General features: G+C 33.6%; 1 long non-coding RNA gene across 2 annotated transcripts; it reads right to left on the bottom strand.

The window, feature by feature from the left end:
- Positions 1–15123: 15123 nt before the first annotated feature.
- LOC128549430 (uncharacterized) lies at positions 15124–21403 on the bottom strand. 2 transcript variants are annotated; one of them, XR_008367608.1, is made up of 7 exons: positions 21262–21403; positions 20665–20780; positions 19248–19391; positions 18321–18454; positions 17553–17671; positions 15853–15986; positions 15124–15202 (listed from the first exon to the last, which is right to left on the bottom strand). It is a non-coding gene; the product is annotated as an uncharacterized LOC128549430 (long non-coding RNA). The 2 variants fall into 2 exon arrangements; XR_008367609.1 differs by lacking the exons at positions 19248–19391; positions 20665–20780; positions 21262–21403 and adding an exon at positions 19050–19162.
- Between the last annotated feature and the right edge of the window lie 884 nt (positions 21404–22287).

Here is a 22287-nt window from a genome sequence, read left to right as displayed (position 1 = left end):
TCCGCAAAAACCCGGTCCATAGATCTTCGGGTTTTCTACTGGGGCTCGGTTGGGGGGCAACAAAAAAAAATATGAAAAAAGGGTTTTCGGTAATAAAGCTAACACAAAGCCCGTATTCAAAGGGCAAAAAATTGTTTTATAAATTAAAAACAGGTTTTCCCACTTGGTACCCTAAAAAACCCAAATAGGCCTAAAAAACACAAAAAAAAATCAGTGCATTAATTTATTTTTTAAAAAATTTTTATTTTTTTATTATTTTTTATTATATCGATTTTTTTAAGCGCCCTTTTATATGGAAAATACTTCCAAAGGCGTTTTTTAAATTTAAAAATTTTGACACATCGCAGATATGTAGGAAAAATAAAAAAACATGGGCCTAGCAATACCCCTGAAAATGAACAATTTGTTTTAAAAGCCTTTTTTATAAAAAGATTAAATTTAATGGCGTTGTCATAATAAAAAAATAATAGTTTTTTCAACAATTTTCCTAAAAGGACAATGATAATTTTTAAGGCCCCTTTTTGTAACAAAAAAGCCCTGACCGCACCCCCCCCCTTTGGGGGTTTTTTTCCCTATTGCCCAAAACCAGTGCTTTTAAAAACTGGTGCATCTGGTTGAAATTCCCCTGACTTTTTAAAAAAAAAAAAAAAAAAAAAACCCCTGAATTTTTCAAGTAAAATTTCAAATATTGTTTTAAAAAGTCACTTTTTGTGCCACTTCAATGAAAAATTTTACTATTATATATTTTTTTCCCTTTTTTTTTTCCCCAAAAATATCAAAAAAAAACCCTAACCCTTTAAAAATCGTCTTTCCCCAAAATCAAAAAAATTTAAAGGGTAAATGGGGCGACTTTCGAAAAAAGCGTTCTCAAAATTTTGGGTGGAATACAGTAATTCTCCGTTTTTCCGTTTGTTTTCGAAAGAGCCCTTTTCTGTCGTTCTGCGGGTTTTTTATGTTTCGATTCTTGAACTCCGCCTTGTTCGCCGAGTTTCTTTCTCATGTTAAAACGTGGGAAAATATTTTATTGAGGGATTTAAACCCTTCCCATTGGAAAGATAAAACGTTTGTTCAGCTGAAAAAAAAGACAGAAATAAAACTTTAAAATAAAATAAAAAGTTTTGTGTATTCCTTTAAAAAGTTTTTAATTTTAAAAAAGTTCGATCTGGTGGAAATTGTAGAACTAGAGCTGTTTTAAGGGCAGCGCGTCCACTACTCGGCGTTAGATAGTAAAAGGGAAAATCTGTCTTTAATAAGGACCCCACTTTAAAAGGAGAATCACCCAAAGGGGCCCAATTCTGACAAGGAACCAAAGTAGAGTTTTTGGGGGTTGTTACCCCACATGCACAAAAAGGGTGGGAAAAAAAAAATATTTTGAGTTACAAGTCATCACCTGACAGTATCAAAGGTTGTCCCGAAAAAAAAGATTTGGAACAACAAAAAAGGGGATTATTTGGAAAAAAAACCAAAAACAAATCAGAGTTATGGGATTGTACCACTCTGCAGGGTTTTTGGTTTATTAAAAATTTCGTTTCAGGTTTTTTAGTCTTTTCTTTTTTTTCGCTTTAAAATTTAAATCAAGGGAAAATGAAGATTGCCAAAAACAAATTAAAAACAAAAGGGGGGTTTAAATCTGTTTAAAATTTAAAAATTTGGTTATGGGGGTTGTAACGGGATTATTAAAGGAAAAATTTTTAAATTTTTAAATCTTATTTTTCAAGAGCCAAAAATTTGTTATAAACAAAGCTTTAAAAAAATCTAAAATGAAAATAATTCAAAGTTTAAAAACTTTCTGGCCTTTTTTCCCTTTTGGGGTTTTAAAGGGCCCAGTCGGGAGATACTTTTTTTGTAAGCTTGAAAAATATTTTTATAACTTAAAATAAGGGTAAAAACATGTAACAAATGGGACAGAAACACAAAGATTTATGAAAAACTTTAAACAAGAAAGTCAAGGGGGACGCCGAGGCCCACGCCCCACGCCGACGCCAACGCCCGGGTGAGTGAATAGCGCCCCCCTTTTATTCCCGATAGTGGAAACTATAAAATGTTCTCGACCCAAATTTGCAAACGGGCAAAAAAAGTATTGATTGAATTTCGCTCGTCTTTTGTTTAAAGCATGTTTGGGGTAAGTGCATGTTTGTATACAACAAATTTTTCCCCTGCTCGAAAAACAACGGTCATTTTTTGGTGGTATCTCAATTTTTTGGGCATAAAAGAATGGCCCAAAAAAATTGTTTTTGGGATTTAATTTATTGGTTTTTCAATAAAAAATCCCCGTTTTTTCGTCCTCATTTTGTTTATTTTTGCGGTAAAAGGGTTTAGTAAAAAATTTCGTTTCAGGACTTAAATTTTTTATGGAGGAAATATTAAAAATTTCACAAAGGTTTGGTTGTACGTGTGTGAAACAAACCCATGTTTATATATTTTTTTTGACTCTATGTTTTAAAATTTTTTGTTTTTTTATTTATGTATTTTTTTTCTTTTCCTCCCGAATAAGTGAAAAAAAAATTTTTTGGTAAATTTTTTTAGTGAAAAATTTTATTTTCTTTTAATGTCTCACTGTTTAAAAGGAAAAAAATCAAAAGGATTTAAAAATTTTTTTAAGCGTGAAATAAAATTTAAAGTTTGCTTAATTAAAATGTATAAAGATAAGTATACTCTGTGATCGAAAATATGAGTTTCCCTCGATTGAAAAAATTTGTTAAATTTTTTGCTGTTTAGCTTGGTATCCCGTGCAAGTTCCTTAAAATTTTTTTAGGTGTTTTTTAAAAATTTTGTTTTTGAAAATATGAAGGAACCCGGGCAAACCCGAAAAATGCTTTTTTGATTAAACGCCTAAATTTTTCACATTTGAAAATTCATGGGTTGGGACATTTAATTTTACCCCGAAATTTTTTAAACGCCCAAGGCGCTTTACATAGTTCAAATGCAGGGGGACAAGGGGCATAATTTATTTCCTTTTCTAGTACAGGCCCCCAGAAACGATTGTCCGAGGGACAGAGTGAGACAAAAAACCCCAAAGACCGAGAGATCAGAAAAAGGTGAGGTTATCCGGCTAACCCTTTGCCTAGGCTCGGGTTTTGAAAACGACAGCCCGATTCTTTAAAAGTGCCCCCGAGCATTGGGTGATAACGCCCAAAGGGTTGCCTGGGGGGCCTTTACCCGTACACCTGGGAAAAAGGAAACCCACAGATCCAAGATTTTTCCCTTTTTAAAGGAAAAATGTAACATTAAAATTTTTATATATATTTATGGCCCAAGATAGTCTATGATGGGACCAAAGTTTAAGAAAAAACCATTAGCATTTTTTAATTTTGGGTACCCCATGAAAGGGCACCCTTTTTTCCCGCAAACAAAAAATCTCAAAAAGGGGTTTTAAAAAAAGTTGGGAAGTTTTCTTTTTCAAACTGTGGGGCCCCAGCTCATTTTTTGGTTCGATTTAACTTTACTGGGAAGGCAAAAAAAAAAAAAACTTTCAAGGGCTTTGACAATAAATGGTTTTTTTTTTCCAAATTTTATTTTTCAAATTTTGAAAAATTTTAATTTTCGTTTGTTTTTATCTTTACCCGATTCTTTCTACTTCTCCTCTTTACGTCAGGATACCCCAATCCGGGGTTCTGCGTCTTTGTGTAAAATTACCCCTTTATCTAACTCCAGCTTTGGGACCGTTTTTCTTAAGTCTATAACAAGTTAAAAACAAAAAATACGCTTGTTTACTCTTTTGGGAAAATTGCAGTATGCGCCCTTTTTTTTCCCCAATCGGCCCCCAAAAACTGTGTACAAAAATTTTTCATTTTAAACCAGGGAAAAAAATGTTTCCTTTCCCAAAATTTTTGGGGAAACAAAAAATTGAAGTATTTCCGTTTTTTACAAACTTTTCTTTTTTTTGAAAGATTGTTTTGATCTAAAAAAAAATTATTAAATTAAATTTCATGGTAGGGTATTCAATGCTGACCATGTTTGAAACCCTGGGGTTTGTTTTTGAGTTTCTGTTAAATTTTTACTGGGGAAAAAAAATAACTTGAAAAGTAACATCTTCTAAAAAATTTTCTTTTAAAAATGATTTACTTTAAACAAAGTTGCGTTTATCGGGAAAAGTTTCGAGACTTCATGATGTCTTTAAACAGGTTCATAGAACACAAGGGTCGTGAAAACCAAATGCGAGGGAACTGGGGAAACGTGTTCGTTCCAGGAAATTTTGAATAATCAGCAGTAATTTTTACTGATTCCTTCCCACATTTGAAAAAAAAAAATTTTTTCCCCAATTTTTTAAATACAAAACCCCAAAGATTTTGGTTTTTGGGGTGGGGAAAGGAAAATTTTTCTGGTTTAAAAATTTTTTTCAAGGGTTTTTTAATATGGTTGGGTAGGCCTACTTAACCGTTGGGGGCTGAAAAGGGACTTTCTTTCCAAAACGTGCCCACTGCGTTTTTTTTCAATTTGTGGTTTTTTATGTGACAGTAAATGTACCCTTTATTCAATACCCCCTTCCCTGACTATTTGAATAGTTTCAAAATAACAGTGTAAAAAAGACTTTGAAAAAAGTATTTCGAGGGAAAACCCTTTTTTTGAAGGGGAATTGAATTTTTGTAAAAAAAAATAAAGTGTCCATTTTCTTGATAGCTACGAAAAAAACTCTAATTTAACTTTCGTTTTTTTAAAACCGTAAGGTTTTACATTGGGCCGTGCTAGATCATAAAATTTTTTTCTGCTGTTGGCACTCATTTAAACCCCCGACATATTTTCAGTCGTTTTTGTTTATTCGCGCTTTATTTATTTTTCCCCCGTGCATATTAGTAGTATAAATTTTAAAGATATCCGATATTGGGTTTACCCCAAAATTTTTGTTTGGGTATATGAAAGTTACCATTGGTTTTCCGCCTTTACCCCCAGAAACAAACATTTTTTTTGGGGGAAGTTCCCCCCCCACCCACCGCACCTTCCCTTTTCTGGACCCCCCCTGAAAAAAACCAGTTTTTTTACAGTCATGGAAGAAGTTAAAAGGGGATGTCACTTTTTTAATTTTTCGGTGAAAAAACCCAAAAAAAAAAAAAAAATTTTTCAGTTTTTTCCAATACCGTTTTTATCATGATTTTAACCCAATTTTGTTTCCCCTTTTTTACAAGAAAGGGGAAAAATTTTTTATATCTTAAAATTGAGATTTGATACCTTTTTTTAAAAGAAAATAAACTAAAAAATTTGACATTCCCGGGGGAAGTCGGTGAGCTAAAAAAAGAAAATTTAAGACCCAATATTAATGTGGAATGTAAAGTAAGTTTTTAAAAAATTTCCGTTCCCAAAATACTTTCAAAAAAATTGGGTTTTTATGAAAAGAGAGATAAAATTAATTTTGGGCGCTCGGGAAAAAATAATGAAAAATTTTTACAGGTTATGATGACTATTTACCTAATTAATTTTTTTCTGTTATTTCTAAAATTTCCCAAATTTTATTTTTATTTAAAAAGGGTTTTCTTTATTGGGGCTTACAATTTATCCCTTCAAAACAAAAAAAAGAAAATTTGTTACCCCACTGTTGTTTTTTTTTCCATTTTTCGTTTCGAAATTCCCATTTTTTTCAGTATTTGTCAGTAATTAGAGCAACCACAGTGTTTCAATATACCAAAAAAAAATTCCCCTTTTTTTCAAATTTGTATTGAGGATTATCTAATGAGGGACATGATTAGAAACACAAAATTTCCCAAAACCGAATGTGTATTGTAATAATGCTAAACTATCTCAGCTGGGGGACGTCTCCTTAAGGCTTAGAATTTTGGTTTCAGGAACAAAAAACAAACAACACCAAAACATAGAAAAAAAAGAGTTTTTGACATTTAAAAAAATTTAACAGCATGTAAAACATGTAAATTTTCTTTCGGAAAAAAAAAGTGCCGTTTGGGTATAAACATTAAATTCCGGAAAAAAGGGTGCCTAAGGGGTCCAAATTCCGGGGCAGGGCAAAAAGCCTTTTAAAAAAAATCACCATTTTCAAAAAATGTTACACCCTGTTCGTTTTGATGCATTTGCAATAGGGGTGCGAGTGGTGAAAAATTTTAATAACGGGGGTTTGGGAAAACAGTTTTCAGCAATTGTTTTTTTCTTTTTTTCTTTAAAGTGGCATTTATTTTCAAAGGGAGGCAACTTTTTCGAATTTTTTTAAGTATCAGTCGAGGAAAAAATTTTTTCATTTTATTGTAAATTTTGGAAAAAAGAAATTTAAGTGATTTGGGAAAATACTTTAGATTCGGAATACCTTGACACCCTGTAGTGAAATATTTGTTTATAAAATTTGTTTTAGGCGATTGTGAAGGAATTTTTACAACTTTTATTAATCCCCTCTCGCACCTTTTTCCCGATGGAATCCAAACGCCCCGAGGGTATGAGAGAAGAGGCCAGTTTCCTTTTTAAAGCTGGAGCGCCCAAACAAAGGAGTTTTTTGGGGACCCCCCTTTTACGTCTTTGGTATGCGCGGCCCGGGGGTCGAAACCCCCGATTTTCCCGCATCGAAGCGGAAAGCTTTCCCCTAGGCTATGAGGCGGGGAAAGGAAGAAAGTTTTTAAAGGGTTAGAAATTTGGCTGGTTTTCTTTTCCCAAAACAGTACATTGTATAATAAAAAAAAATTATGTTTAAAAACGCAATTTTTCAACTATTAAATTCAAAGAAAAAAAGAAAAAAAAAATATGGTCAACAGAGAACCCCGAACCCCACCAAAACCCTTTTGTAAGTAGCCGAAACTTTGTCTTTTAGCTGTAATGCGGGGGGGCAAAAGGGTACCTAAGGGGCCAACCCCCAGAACGTCTTTAAAAAAACCCCCATTTTCAAAAACTGTTACGTATAGTTTTATCATCTTTTTGGGAAAGCAATGTCCCAGGGCTGGAAATTTTAAATAAAATAGTTGATTTAGTTTTCTGCAAATTGGGTTTTTTTTATTTTATACAAATGGTATTAATTTCTAAAGGGGGACAACTTTTTTTGGAAAAAATTTTTTAAGTATCCCCTGTTGGCCCATGGACACTACGAGAGAAATGAAAAGTGAGATAAATTGGGTGGTAAATTTTGTGTGGGGTTTGTTTATAAAAAATTTTTGTGTTTTTATGATAAACTCCAAAAACCCTTTAGCAAAATTTTTTTTTTAAAGGCGTATGCTAGGAAAATTTTACCATTTTTTTCCTAATACAGATTTGGGTTTATATTTCTTTTTTTGTTAGTTATTCTATAAGAAAATAAAAAAAAAAAAATATGGGGGTTACCGACTTCGTTTTTATTTTATTTCAGTTTTTAATGCATGCCCGGTTAAAATTTATTTGAAATTTAGAGGTATTTTGTATAAAAATTTTTAAAACAAGGAGTAAAAAAAATGATTATAAGTATAAAGAGTCGAATTCTAAGGGGGATGAATCTTCGTTAAAAATAAAAAGAAATTTAATGTTTTTCAAAAAATACTTTAGAAACGTGTTGGGGGTTTTTGTTGTTTTCTAGGGAAAAAAAGCCCTCTTTTTTATGAAATATTGGGATATTTCCTTCAGCTTAATATTTCCAAAATTTCATAAAGGAATTTTTATTTAAACTTTTCAAGAATGCAGACTAATGTTTTCTTTTGAAAAAATAAAAAGAAAAAGGGTGGGTCACCCAATTTTGAAATTTTCCCGTTTCATTTTTTAAATATTTCCCCCTTTTTGATCTGGTTTTTTATTTTTTAAGCCAAGAAATTAAAAAAACCCTTTTAAAAACCCAAAATAGTCATAAAATTTTCTTGTCAGACTCCCAAAGAAAATTAAAAAAAAAAATATTCATAAAGAAAAAGTCAGAAGGGTTAAAAGGAAACACATAACTGTAAAAAAGGCTTAAAAACTTCATTGTGTACACTATGGTAGCGCTTTCATACTGTGCATACGGTTTGCTCTTTCATACTGTGCACTGACCCGTGTACTTTCGCCGGGGCCTTATGGGTAAGAACTATTTTTAACATGGGTGAAACAGGAAAAAATGGGGGGAAAAAAAAATATTTTTCTTTGCATTTTAGTTGGAAAATTTTCCCCTTGTTGTTTCCCGGGGTTGATTTAAATTTAGTGTATCCCTTCTAGTTCATTTGAAATTTATGGGAAATTTAAAATTTTTCTGCCGTTGTTCAAAACGTTTCATACATGAAAAAAAGGGGTCGATTAGCTTGTTTTCCCGCAAAATTTTAAATGTATTATTTCTGTACAGTTTTTTGTTTGTTTGTTTTGGGTTTAACGCCGTTTTTCAACAGAATTTCAGTCATGTTACGGCGGGCAGTTAACCTAACCAGTGTTTCTGATTTCTGTACCAGTACAAACCTGTTCTCCACAAGTAACTGCAAAATTCCCCACATGAATCGGAGGTGGAGGACTAATTATTTCAGACACAAATATTATTTATCAAATAGTCGCAAAGAACATTAGCCCTGCCCGAGGATTGAACTCTCGATCCGTAGATCTACGCGCTACCTACTGAGCTGTACATGTACATCATTTCATTAAACAAATGTACAAAATATTGAACGCACCATTTTCAAATTCCTCATAACTATAAATTGAAATAATGTCAGTCATACATTTTTTTTTTTTTTGGCAGGACTAATTTCCAAAGTATCAGTTTGATGTAGTCCAGTAAGGCTAAATGTATAGTCTAGTCAGAAATGGTCCAGACCTAAAAGGCTAAATACCAGACCTAAAAGGCTAATTACCAGATGCACACTTTGTTTTCTTGTATTGTATTCTTGTTTTGTTAACTGATATTTTTTCCTGAATAAACAGTTGATAATTAATACGAGTTTATATGATATCGGAATAGTAAAAATCATATTCAATAAAGATTTCTCACGGCTTGCTTCAAAATTGTAAAAAATCGCAGAATTTATTTCTCGGTGAGGACAGTCGGTGACAGGTAGCTCAGTTGGTTAGAGCACCCCAGACATAGAAGTTTATATGTCATGGGGAGGTCTCAGGTTCGAATCCTGACCTGGCACTTGTCCACCTTATTACCTCCAATTATGTCAATTTACACTTCCAAATTTTAACACATAAATCTTTAATTCTTCATGTATGTACATTTGATCTTATAATATGTTGCATAATACAGCACATTTAGAAAGTGTTTCAAGCATTTTGCCATGGAAAACTTAAGAGATTGATGCTTTAATTTATTGTTATAAATTTTGTTGTTGAGCACAATATCCTATTAACTTTGATATAATCTTACAGTTTTAGATACATGAAATGGTAGGTATATACTAATGTAACATTTAGATTTTTTCAACTGAGAAACAAGCATGTCCCATGTTTTATAACTGCAGGTCAATAGGTAATACAAACTAGGACATTTTTGTTTTATTTTGATTTAGTAAAAGCTGACTTTAGATGAATACTGCAGACCAAGATACTAGTAACAGTATATTACATTACATATTTGTAAAGGTCACTATACATAATCCTTGCATATTTCTCAATCTGCTGCATGAGCTGTCAGGAAGTTGTAGTGATAGAAATAATGGACTCTTCTGAAACTAAGTCACATTGTTATTTTTGTATCAGAATGAATTATGAATAAAATCCATTTCAGAAGAAAGGGACTTGATTTAACATATTGCTTTGTGTTTTAAATGGTATGGTTGACATAATATTTACTAAAAAATTTGGTTGGAAGATGTAAAAAAGATGGAGAGAATTTTTGGTCAAATACTGGAAATTAAACCTACTTTCTGAGAGAAGAATGAACTAAATATTTTACAACTAGTCTGGGAAATAGAATTTTTGTGTGAAATACTATCAATTTAAAACATTGAACAGAATCTAGAAACATTTTAAACATCTTTTATTGACTGTATATATATACACATTGTTAACATTCTAGTTATTATTTTCATTTAAGTTACGAGTGTATTACCCTTTTACCTTTTACTGATCTGATAAAATGTTTTTAATGTTTGTACCAGAAATAATATTAATAATCATTAGTAATATTGCATCACTTCTTACATAAATATCTGGTCCATAGTTTGTGTTTTATGACATGTCTAATATTTGAGAATTATAGTTAATATTAATGTCTAAAGTCATGTTATATACCACTTATTGAATGGCTTGCCAGTCAGTATTCATGACTTAGCCTTTTTAGCTCATCTGATTTTTTGAAAAAAAATGATGAGTTATTGTCATCACTTGAGCGGTTGTCGGCGTCGGCGTCTGCGTCGGCGTTGCCTGGTTAAGTTTTATGTTTAGGTCAGCTTTTCTCCTAAACTATCAAAGCTATTGCTTTGAAACTTGGAATACTTGTTCACCATCATAAGCTGACCCTGTATAGCAAGAAACATAACTCCATCTTGCTTTTTGCAAGATTTATGGCCCCTTTTGTACTTAGAAAATATCAGATTTCTTGGTTAAGTTTTATGTTTAGGTCAACTTTTCTCCTAAACTATCAAAGCTATTGCTTTGAAACTTGGAATACTTGTTCACCATCATAAGCTGACCCTGTACATCAAGAAACATAACTCCATCTTGCTTTTTGCAAGATTTATTGCCCCTTTTGGACTTAGAAAATCAGTTTTCTTGGTTAAGTTTTATGTTTAGGTCAGCTTTAATCATAAACTATCAAAGCTATTGCTTTAAAACTTGCAACACTTGTTCACCATCATAAGTTGACCCTGTACAGCAAGAAACATAACTCCGTCCTGCTTTTTGCAAGATTTATGGCCCCTTTTGGACTTAGAAAATATCAGATTTCTTGGTTAAGTTTTATGTTTAGGTCAACTTTTTCTCTTAAACTATCAAAGCTATTGCTTTGAAACTTGCAACACTTGTTCCCCATCATAAGCTGACCCTGTACAGCAAGCAACATAACTCCATCCTGCTTTTTGCAATAATTATTGCCCCTTTTGGACTTAGAAAATCATTTTCTTGGTTGAGTATTATGTTTGTCAACTTTTCTCATAAACTATCAAAGCTATTGCTTTAAAACTTGCAACAGTTTTTCACCATCATAAGTGGACACTGTACATCAAGAAACATAACTCTATCCTGCTTTTTGCAAGAATGATGGTCTTTTTTAGACTTAGAAAATCATGGGTAGGACAATATTTCTATTACACTAAAAAAAATCAGATGAGCGTCAGCACCCGCAAGGCGGTGCTCTTGTTTTTTTTTACTATTGACCAGCAAATAGTTCCATTAATAATTATATTGTATTGAAGTTGTCTGTGCTTAGGATTTTATATGTTTCCTAAAGTGTATTTGTTTGATATGTTCCCCATGTTTAGTAGGCCTATTAATTAATAAAAAATAGACTGCAAAATAGTGTGTATGAACTTTAATATATGTAAAAATAAAACTGGAATTTACAAAGGTGGTTGTTTTTCACTCATGATAGTGGTGTTGAAAACTGAAATCCTGTCAGTATTACATTGTCCATGATTCATAGTTGTAAACAACAAGTACTTTTTAGCATTTCCAGTTAGCAATAGCAGAGAAATTATTCTCTCTTTGGTCTAACTGTCAGTGGTGCACCAAGGGAAGGACTAGACTATCAGAACTGCAATATGTAAACTTAGAGTAAGTGTTTGGTTATTAACACTTTGAACAGAATATGATATACATGTACATGTACATTGACATGGGGTGCCAGCTGGTATATCAGGCCACACAGTATTCCTTCTTGATGACATGACTTAAGCACTCTATTTGTGCATCATTTAAACGTTTAGGACATTGATCTTATGATATCTAAGTCTCCAGATCCATATTTAATATACCATAATTGCGCTGCAATACTACAGTTTAGGAAAGTGAAAGTAGATTTTCCTTTTTGTCAAAAAATAATTCTATGACACGAGTCAGAGAACGATAACGGTTTAAAAAGTTTAAGTAATCACAATTACGCACATTTCTTGTAATAACATGCAAAAAATAAATAGATTCTGAAAATTTACCGTCCTCCGCGGGACTATGTTTTAGTGTATGTACAATTATCCAAAATCGGCTAGTTATCAGTTCCTAGTAAGACCTATTTTTCTCTCCAAACTAAAAAATATTTTACCAGTATAATCTCAGATGTATAGGAAATTAAATCTGAAAGTTACACCTTTGTTGAACTATGCACTAAAATTTGACAGCTTCCAATGTTACACATGGTATCGGTCAAATCTGAGCAAAAAAAAAAATTCGCGTACTTTTCAGATGAAAAAAAAACGCAAAATTCTATAACTTTTTGGTTTGATGAGATTTTCACCCAAAATAAAAAACAGCATGTTTCCTTAATATACATCTATCCAAATTAAGAGCCACTTCAAGTCTGATTACAATATCACTGTTCCAATTTTAAGGAAAACTATTCATATTACAAAAAGCACGTCAAAACGCGGAGTCTACTCACACGAAAAAGTAAAATGTGAACTAACAAAAATCCTGTAGCTGTCAAATTTGCCCTTTTTAAGCAGCCTAGTATGTGGCAAATATGAGAATGAATAGCTTTTGTACATATATGTGTCATATACTTTTCAGTGATCATTCATTTATGGCTGCCCTAGGTAAAATGAGCCAAACAGCTCTGAAAAATCCAATATGTGAGCTTACTAAAAAGCTTATGAGTCTTTCTGGAATGAATATTTCACTCAAATCTTACAGTTTACAGGTATTCAGTGCACTCTGTAAATGAAACATGCACACCATGACCATTTACACTGCACAAAATCTTACACTGTGTATCACAGCTGAGCATTCTGGCAAAACAGCCCCTATCTCTATAAAGAATGATTTTAATGTACATCACTGCCTGCTGAATGTTCCAAACTGACTTAATTTCAGCAAAAACCTTAATAAATATCAACCTGAGAAACTACAACTGGTGCTCCTAATTTTTCTGTGACTAATATCAATAGAAGTGACCCTTCGTGTGACTGAACCAGGATCTTCTGTGTGACTGGAAGGCCTTCGGACCGAACAACATCTGAAATATGAGTCGAGCTAGTCATAATTTCTTAGAATGAATACTTAATCAGTTTACATGATTGTATGTATGTGCAAACTATATTTCAAAACAATCTGACTGCAAAGAAAGTGTGAAATGCTAAAAAGTGCCCCTCAAAGCAACTTTTCTATGAATATTTATATCACAGTCTCCTTTCCCCATACTGAAACTGTCATAATGTAATATAAAACCTCAAATTCAAGTCTTATGTAAGTAAAATTTGTCATAACAAACAGTCTGAATAACAAAACTATCAATCACAAAGCAGTCTGTCCAGTTTCCTTGCTTTACTGACTGCTAGATCTGAAGCAATGTTTACTATTTTCAGGTGAAATTAGCTACAATCTGAACTGAGTATTCACACTGGGAATACAGCTTACTGCATCAACTATTATGAACAAATTCCTGTCCAATTCCATGGTAACTGATTATAAATGTTATCTCACTACCACACATGATTTAGAAAGTAGTCATTATGGCAAAACTGGCTGAAATAATGTTATTCCACTACAATTCTATTTTCTGGCTTTTTTTCGCTTGCCGATGCAATTTAACGAAGTCTATTAAATTTTACAAAATCACAGAAAGTACCTGATCTTGATTAAAAGCATCTAAAATGGAATTATTTACCCATTCACAACACCGAACAACTGTCTTCGGTCAAATCTGAGAAGCTGTAGACATATATGTACAAAGGCGGTCAATCCCGTCTATGCGACAAACTTCACATTGCCCGAGCGCTCTCATTTCAGGTTCTTAGGTATATAAGTGTAGAAATCCAAGCAGAATAGTATATACAATTCATGACTCAGATATGAATGTTTATGTCAATTAAGCATACTGGAACACCAATATGAAGTCATGTAGTGTAAACATTGCCTGTGTGTCCTTCAGAAATCATTAATATGCCAATTTCAGCTATTTCCTTTTATCAGCCCTTAACTGATTTTTGTGCATCATTTATACACTATTTAGACACTGTTTATGGTAATTAAGTCCAGACCATTTTATTAACCCAAGAATTGAACAAATACTACTGTTTAGGAGTGCTAGATTTTCCCCTAATTTCTACAAAAAATATCATCATTGAATACCCAGTCAACGGTAACGAAACTTATAAAAATGTTTTAATAACTCAAATTAGCAAATATCTTGTATAACTGAAAGTAATTTAAATTTTAGATCTGAACTTTTACCCTGTCTTCGCAGATGTAACAAAATGTTTTAGTTCTATGTACAATTATTCCAAAATCGAGTTAGTGTATTCAGCTTTCCCTTATAAGACCTATTTTTCTCTCCAAACTAAAAAATATTTTACCAGTATAATCTCAGATGTATAGGAAATTAAATCTGAAAGTTACACCTTTGTTGAACTATGCACTAAAATTTGACAGCTTCCAATGTTACACATGGTATCGGTCAAATCTGAGCAAAAAAAAAATTCGCGTACTTTTCAGATGAAAAAAAAACGCAAAATTCTATAACTTTTTGGTTTGATGAGATTTTCACCCAAAATAAAAAACAGCATGTTTCCTTAATATACATCTATCCAAATTAAGAGCCACTTCAAGTCTGATTACAATATCACTGTTCCAATTTTAAGGAAAACTATTCATATTACAAAAAGCACGTCAAAACGCGGAGTCTACTCACACGAAAAAGTAAAATGTGAACTAACAAAAATCCTGTAGCTGTCAAATTTGCCCTTTTTAAGCAGCCTAGTATGTGGCAAATATGAGAATGAATAGCTTTTGTACATATATGTGTCATATACTTTTCAGTGATCATTCATTTATGGCTGCCCTAGGTAAAATGAGCCAAACAGCTCTGAAAAATCCAATATGTGAGCTTACTAAAAAGCTTATGAGTCTTTCTGGAATGAATATTTCACTCAAATCTTACAGTTTACAGGTATTCAGTGCACTCTGTAAATGAAACATGCACACCATGACCATTTACACTGCACAAAATCTTACACTGTGTATCACAGCTGAGCATTCTGGCAAAACAGCCCCTATCTCTATAAAGAATGATTTTAATGTACATCACTGCCTGCTGAATGTTCCAAACTGACTTAATTTCAGCAAAAACCTTAAAAAATATCAACCTGAGAAACTACAACTGGTGCTCCTAATTTTTCCTGTAAACTAATATCAATGAAGTGACCCTTCGTGTGACTGAACCAGGATCTTCTGTGTGACTGGAAGGCCTTCGGCCGAACAACATCTGAAATATGAGTCGAGCTAGTCATAATTTCTTAGAATGAATACTTAATCAGTTTACATGATTGTATGTATGTGCAAACTATATTTCAAAACAATCTGACTGCAAAGAAAGTGTGAAATGCTAAAAAGTGCCCCTCAAAGCAACTTTTCTATGAATATTTATATCACAGTCTCCTTTCCCCATACTGAAACTGTCATAATGTAATATAAAACCTCAAATTCAAGTCTTATGTAAGTAAAATTTGTCATAACAAACAGTCTGAATAACAAAACTATCAATCACAAAGCAGTCTGTCCAGTTTCCTTGCTTTACTGACTGCTAGATCTGAAGCAATGTTTACTATTTTCAGGTGAAATTAGCTACAATCTGAACTGAGTATTCACACTGGGAATACAGCTTACTGCATCAACTATTATGAACAAATTCCTGTCCAATTCCATGGTAACTGATTATAAATGTTATCTCACTACCACACATGATTTAGAAAGTAGTCATTATGGCAAAACTGGCTGAAATAATGTTATTCCACTACAATTCTATTTTCTGGCTTTTTTCGCTTCCGATGCAATTTAACGAAGTCTATTAAATTTTACAAAATAACACGAAAGTACCTGATCTTGATTAAAAGCATCTAAAATGGAATTATTTACCCATTCACAACACCGAACAACTGTCTTCGGTCAAATCTGAGAAGCTGTAGACATATATGTACAAAGGCGGTCAATCCCCGTCTATGCGACAAACTTCACATTGCCCGAGCGCTCTCATTTCAGGTTCTTAGGTACTAAAAGTGTAAGAAATCCAACAGAATAAGTAAATATACAATTCAGGACCTCAGATATGATGATTTATGCTCAATTAAGCATTAAGGAAACCAATATGCAAGTCTAGTGTGTGAAAATCTGCCTGTTTTCCTTCAAAATCAATTGAAATATGCCAATTTCAGGCCTAATCTGTCCAATTTTCAAGCCCTTGAACTGATTTTTCTTGCACAGATTATGATTACACATATTTCACTATTCACACTGTGTGTACTGTGTAAATTCAAGTAACCAAAAGAGCAATTTTATGTAAACAAGAATAGAAAAAAATACATATCTGACTTTAGGTCAGATTTCCTCAGTCGCAGCTCAAATTTCTAAAAAATCAAAAAATATCACATCGCGGCATTTGTAATACCCCATTTTGTTTTCCGCATACCGGTTTCAAACAAAGAACTTATAAAAATGCATTTCATGCATGAAAACCTGCAAAATTAGAAAAAAATCCAGAAATATGTAAACTGAAAGTAGGATTTTTCACAACTTTCAAGTGCATGTATACTTTTTACCCAAACTGAAGCAATTTCAGCAAATGTAATGATTAATCTAAATATTTACCAGATTTCTATGCCTACCAGCCATTCACTGTCAAAATTTCAGCCATTTAGATTGAAAAATAACAAAAATATTGACAATTTACTTTCTGACATTTTCCACTATATCCTAAGACCCTATTTTTCTTTTCAAACAACTATACAATTTTGCATGATTCCAACCTATAAAATTAAACTGAAAGAACACCTATGTGAAAATGCACTAAAATTGGGTTGACAGGCTTCCAATTTACACATGGTATGGTACAAATTTTGAGCAAAACAAAAATATCGCGTACATTTTGACATTCATGTCAAAGAAACTGACCAAATTTCTATCTAACTTATTAATTGATTTATGCAGTTTTCACTCAAAAATCACAATAAAACAAGCATGTCATTCCGTTAATATACATTTTTTTATTTTCATTTACCTTTCATTTTACATGCCACTTGAAAGCTGAGCACAATATACTGTATCAATTTGTAATGAAAAGAGTCATTAGTAAAAAGGGGAGCGTAAAAGGAATGTCTTTTATCACCGGATCATGGGTAAAAGTAAAACATCTCATCTAACAAAAACTGCTGTATGTCATTTTCGCTTTTTAACAGGAGAGCAAAAATGTGTTAAATGAGATAGTTTGCTAACGTGCTGTTATTCATACTTTTATTATCCATCTTGTGGCTACCTAAGCGTAAACATAGCCAAAAGCTCGGAAAATCAAAATGATGACATCAGTGACTAAAAGAGCTTTGAGCCTTTCATGGAATTGAATATTTCACTCAAATTTAAGTTTACAGGTATTCAGTGCCTCTGTAAATGAAAACTGCACACCATGACCATTTACACTGCACAAAATCTTACACTGTGTATCACAGCTGAGCATTCTGGCAAAACAGCCCCTATCTCTATAAAGAATGATTTTAATGTACATCACTGCCTGCTGAATGTTCCAAACTGACTTAATTTCAGCAAAAACCTTAATAAATATCAACCTGAAAAACTACAACTGGTGCTCCTAATTTTTCCTGTGACTAATATCAATGGAAGTGACCCTTCGTGCGACTGAACCAGGATCTTCTGTGTGACTGGAAGGCCTTCGGACGAACAACATCTGAAATATGAGTCGAGCTAGTCATAATTTCTTAGAATGAATACTTAATCAGTTTACATGATTGTATGTATGTGCAAACTATATTTCAAAACAATCTGACTGCAAAGAAAGTGTGAAATGCTAAAAAGTGCCCCTCAAAGCAACTTTTCTATGAATATTTATATCACAGTCTCTTTCCCCATACTGAAACTGTCATAATGTAATATAAAACCTCAAATTCAAGTCTTATGTAAGTAAAATTTGTCATAACAAACAGTCTGAATAACAAACTATCAATCACAAAGCAGTCTGTCCAGTTTCCTTGCTTTACTGATTGCTAGATCTGAAGCAATGTTTACTATTTTCAGGTGAAATTAGCTACAATCTGAACTGAGTATTCACACTGGGAATACAGCTTACTGCATCAACTATTATGAACAAATTCCTGTCCAATTCCATGGTAACTGATTATAAATGTTATCTAACTACCACACATGATTTAGAAAGTAGTCATTATGGCAAAACTGGCTGAAATAATGTTATTCCACTACAATTCTATTTTCTGGCTTGTTTTCGCTTCCCGATGCAATTTAACGAAGTCTATTAAATTTTACAAAATCACCGAAAGTACCTGATCTTGATTAAAAGCATCTAAAATGGAATTATTTACCCATTCACAACACCGAACAACTGTCTTCGGTCAAATCTGAGAAGCTGTAGACATATATGTACAAAGGCGGTCAATCCCCGTCTATGCGACAAACTTCACATTGCCCGAGCGCTCTCATTTCTGGTTTTTAGGTACTAAAAGTGTAAGAAATCCAACAGAATAAGTAAATATACAATTCAGGACCTCAGATATGATGATTTATGCTCAATTAAGCATTAAGGAAACCAATATGCAAGTCTAGTGTGTGAAAATCTGCCTGTTTTCCTTCAAAATCAATTGAAATATGCCAATTTCAGGCCTAATCTGTCCAATTTTCAAGCCCTTGAACTGATTTTTCTTGCACAGATTATGATTACACATATTTCACTATTCACACTGTGTGTACTGTGTAAATTCAAGTAACCAAAAGAGCAATTTTATGTAAACAAGAATAGAAAAAAATACATATCTGACTTTAGGTCAGATTTCCTCAGTCGCAGCTCAAATTTCTAAAAAATCAAAAAATATCACATCGCGGCATTTGTAATACCCCATTTTGTTTTCCGCATACCGGTTTCAAACAAAGAACTTATAAAAATGCATTTCATGCATGAAAACCTGCAAAATTAGAAAAAAATCCAGAAATATGTAAACTGAAAGTAGGATTTTTCACAAGTTTCAAGTGCATGTATACTTTTTACCCAAACTGAAGCAATTTCAGCAAATGTAATGATTAATCTAAATATTTACCAGATTTCTATGCCTACCAGCCATTCACTGTCAAAATTTCAGCCATGTAGATTGAAAAATAACAAAAATATTGACAATTTACTTTCTGACATTTTCCACTATATCAGGCCTAAGACCACAGTTATTTTTACTATATGTTTCTATATAGGCACTGGACACTATAGCAATTTTGCATGCATTCCAACCCCTATAAAATACCTGAACTCAACAGAACTATCCAAGAGAAAAAATTCCAGCCACAGTAAACATTGGGTTGACCGGCTCTTTTTTCCACCATTTTGAACCAAATCACATGCGTATGAAGAATACTCTCTAGATGGCGGCAAACAGGCAAAACAGGCCCTATCAAAAAGTCATGTTATGCATATTCTGACATTTTCATTCTGTCAAATTGTACATGTACCTACTATTTCATATCTCCTCTATTAAATCATGCCATTTATTGCAGGTCTTTCACTCAAAAATTCACCAGTATTCACCATCAAACAGAGGAACTATTTTCCGCGTAACCACTTCCGTATAATATACAAAAAAATTTTTTTCAAATGGAATGTTTACATTATTTTTGTACCCTTTTTCATGGTGTTTCCACATGCCTACTGGTGAAAGGCAGAGCACAAACAGAATGTGTATCATATGTGTAGATTGAACAAGAGAGGTCATTAGTAAACATGAGGTGGGGGAGCGGTAGTATAATGGTTAAGGTGTCTTGTTGATCACCCCGGGGATCATGGATTTGATACCCAATGGGGTCAAGAACACATCCTCTATTCTAGCATAAAACTGCTGTTATTGTCACTTTTCGGGGGTGTTTTAACAGGAGAGAAAACATGTGTTAACAGAGAGATTCTCGCGCTAACGTGCTGTTATAACATCTTTTTATATATCCACGTTCCGTGGCAAAGCGTAAACGCATTACAGCCCCAAAACGGATAATTCAAAATGAAATGACATCAACGTGACTAAACAACGTAGACTTTACCGCGCATTTCATGGAAATTCAATGACGTTGAGGGACAATATATTAATTCACATGTTTTTTACGCCTTTTCTGCTAGAAAAGCGTTAGCGCATGTTCTTTTCATGTTATAACATCTTCAGAATCCCTCAGGAATCGTTGGTACCTTCGCCCTAACGGGCTTGGGTACCAACCAATCCCTCAGGATTCGCAGATGCTATAACACGAAAAAAACATGCGTTATCCCTACATTATGACATCAATACTGTGGACACAGATGTGGTTCAAAATAAGCTTAAAGATTCCATCACAATTAAGCTAAAATGAATATGTGAATTAAAAATGAACACCCATGAACTGCAGTGCCCTTGGCTGTGAACCTTGACTTTTGATGTAAAAATCTGATTCATGTACATAGCACACAATTTCTCAACATGATTTCATCTGAGTAAGGTATCACTGGAATTCCTTGAACTGTTTAAAAGTGAAAACTCAAAACACTAAGTGCTTAGCATGGATGAATTTACTAACATATACGTGTAGATGAATTTACTAACATATACGTGTATATATATATATATATATATATGTATGTCATTATTTGTAGGCATAAACAGTCTTCCATGCCTTTGGTTCCTTTTTGTAATAGAGAAATACCTGTAACAAGGTTCCAGCAAAATGTAAACTCACTCCCCCTAACTGTAAAAGCACTACAACTGGCTTCGTCAAATGATCACCAAAAAATGTACCGGTAGTCTCTGGTTTCAACTGGCCTGAAAATGTTGTAATATTATTATATACGTATTATATATGTGAAAACTTGTTATTGAAAGTCAGAGAAAATTAAAAAGCTTGACATTTCGTTTATGGAGATGTTATGGACTTTAACTTTAAAACTCAATAATCAACTTCAATATTATTATTTATTAATTATATGGCAGTGTACACAGGTAAAGCTGGTAGCAAGAAAGTCACTGAGCTTCATGACAGTTTACACAGGTAGAGCTGGCATTGAAAATGTCACTCGGCTTCATGACAGTGTTCACAGGTAGAGCTGGCATTGAAAATGTCACTCGGCTTCATGACAGTGTTCACAGGTAGAGCTGGCAGCAAGAAAGTCACTGGGCTTAATGACATTGTACCACTGCATTATACACAGGTAAAAGCTGGTATCACGAAAGTCACTGGGCTTCATGACAGTGTACACAGTTAAGCTGCAATCAAGAAAGTCACTGAGCTTCATGACAGTGTAACCTGTAGAGCTGGTAGCAAGAAGTTCACTGGGCTTCATGATAGTGTGCACAGGTAAAGCTGGAATCAAGAAAATCACTGGGGTTCATGACAATGTGTACACAGGTAGAGCTGGAATCAAGAAAGTCACTCGGCTTCATGACATTGTACACAGGTAAAGCTGGCATCAAGAAAGTCACTCAGCTTCATGACATTGTACACAGGTAAAGCTGCATCAAGAAAGTCACTGAGCTTCATGACAGATGAAATCAAGAAAGTCACTGGGCTTCATGACATTGTACACAGATAAAGCTGGCATCAAGGAAGTCACTAAGCTTTATGACAGTGTACACAGGTAAAGCTGAATCAAGAAAGTCAGCCGGCTTCATGACAATGTTCACAGGAAGAGCTTGTAGGAAGAAAGTCATTTAGCTTCATGACAATGTACACAGGTAGAGCTATCAGCAAGAAAGTCACTGAGCTTCATGACAGTGTACACAGGTAAAGCTTGTAGCAAGAAAGTCACTCGGCTTCATGACAATGTACACAGGTAGAGTTATCAGCAAGAAAGTCACTCGGCTTCATGACAATGTACTCACGTAAAGCTAGTAGCAAGAAAGTCACTCGGCTTCATGACAATCTACTCACGTAAAGCTGGTAGCAAGAAAGTCACTTGGCTTCATGACAGTGTACACAGGTAGAGCTAGCAGCAAGAAAGTCACTCGGCTTCATGACAATGTACTCAGGTAGAGCTAGTAGCATGAAAGTCACTAGGCTTCATGACAATGTACTCAGGTAGAGCAGGCAGCAAGAAAGTCACTCGGCTTCACGACAATGTACTCAGGTAAAGCTAGTAGCAAGAAAGTCACTCGGCTTCATGACAATGTACTGGGGTATAGCTGGTAGCATGAAAGTCACTCAGCTTCATGACAAAGTAACCTGGTAAAGCTGGCAGCAAGAAAGTCACTTGCTTCATGACAATGTACACAGGTAGAGCTGGAAGCAAGAAAGTTACTGAACTTCATGACAGTGCACAAAGGTAATGCTGGC

This window comes from Mercenaria mercenaria, chromosome 16, assembly GCF_021730395.1.
Source record: "Mercenaria mercenaria strain notata chromosome 16, MADL_Memer_1, whole genome shotgun sequence".
Classification (NCBI taxonomy): domain Eukaryota; kingdom Metazoa; phylum Mollusca; class Bivalvia; order Venerida; family Veneridae; genus Mercenaria; species Mercenaria mercenaria.
This window is presented reverse-complemented; position numbering and strand designations above follow the sequence as displayed.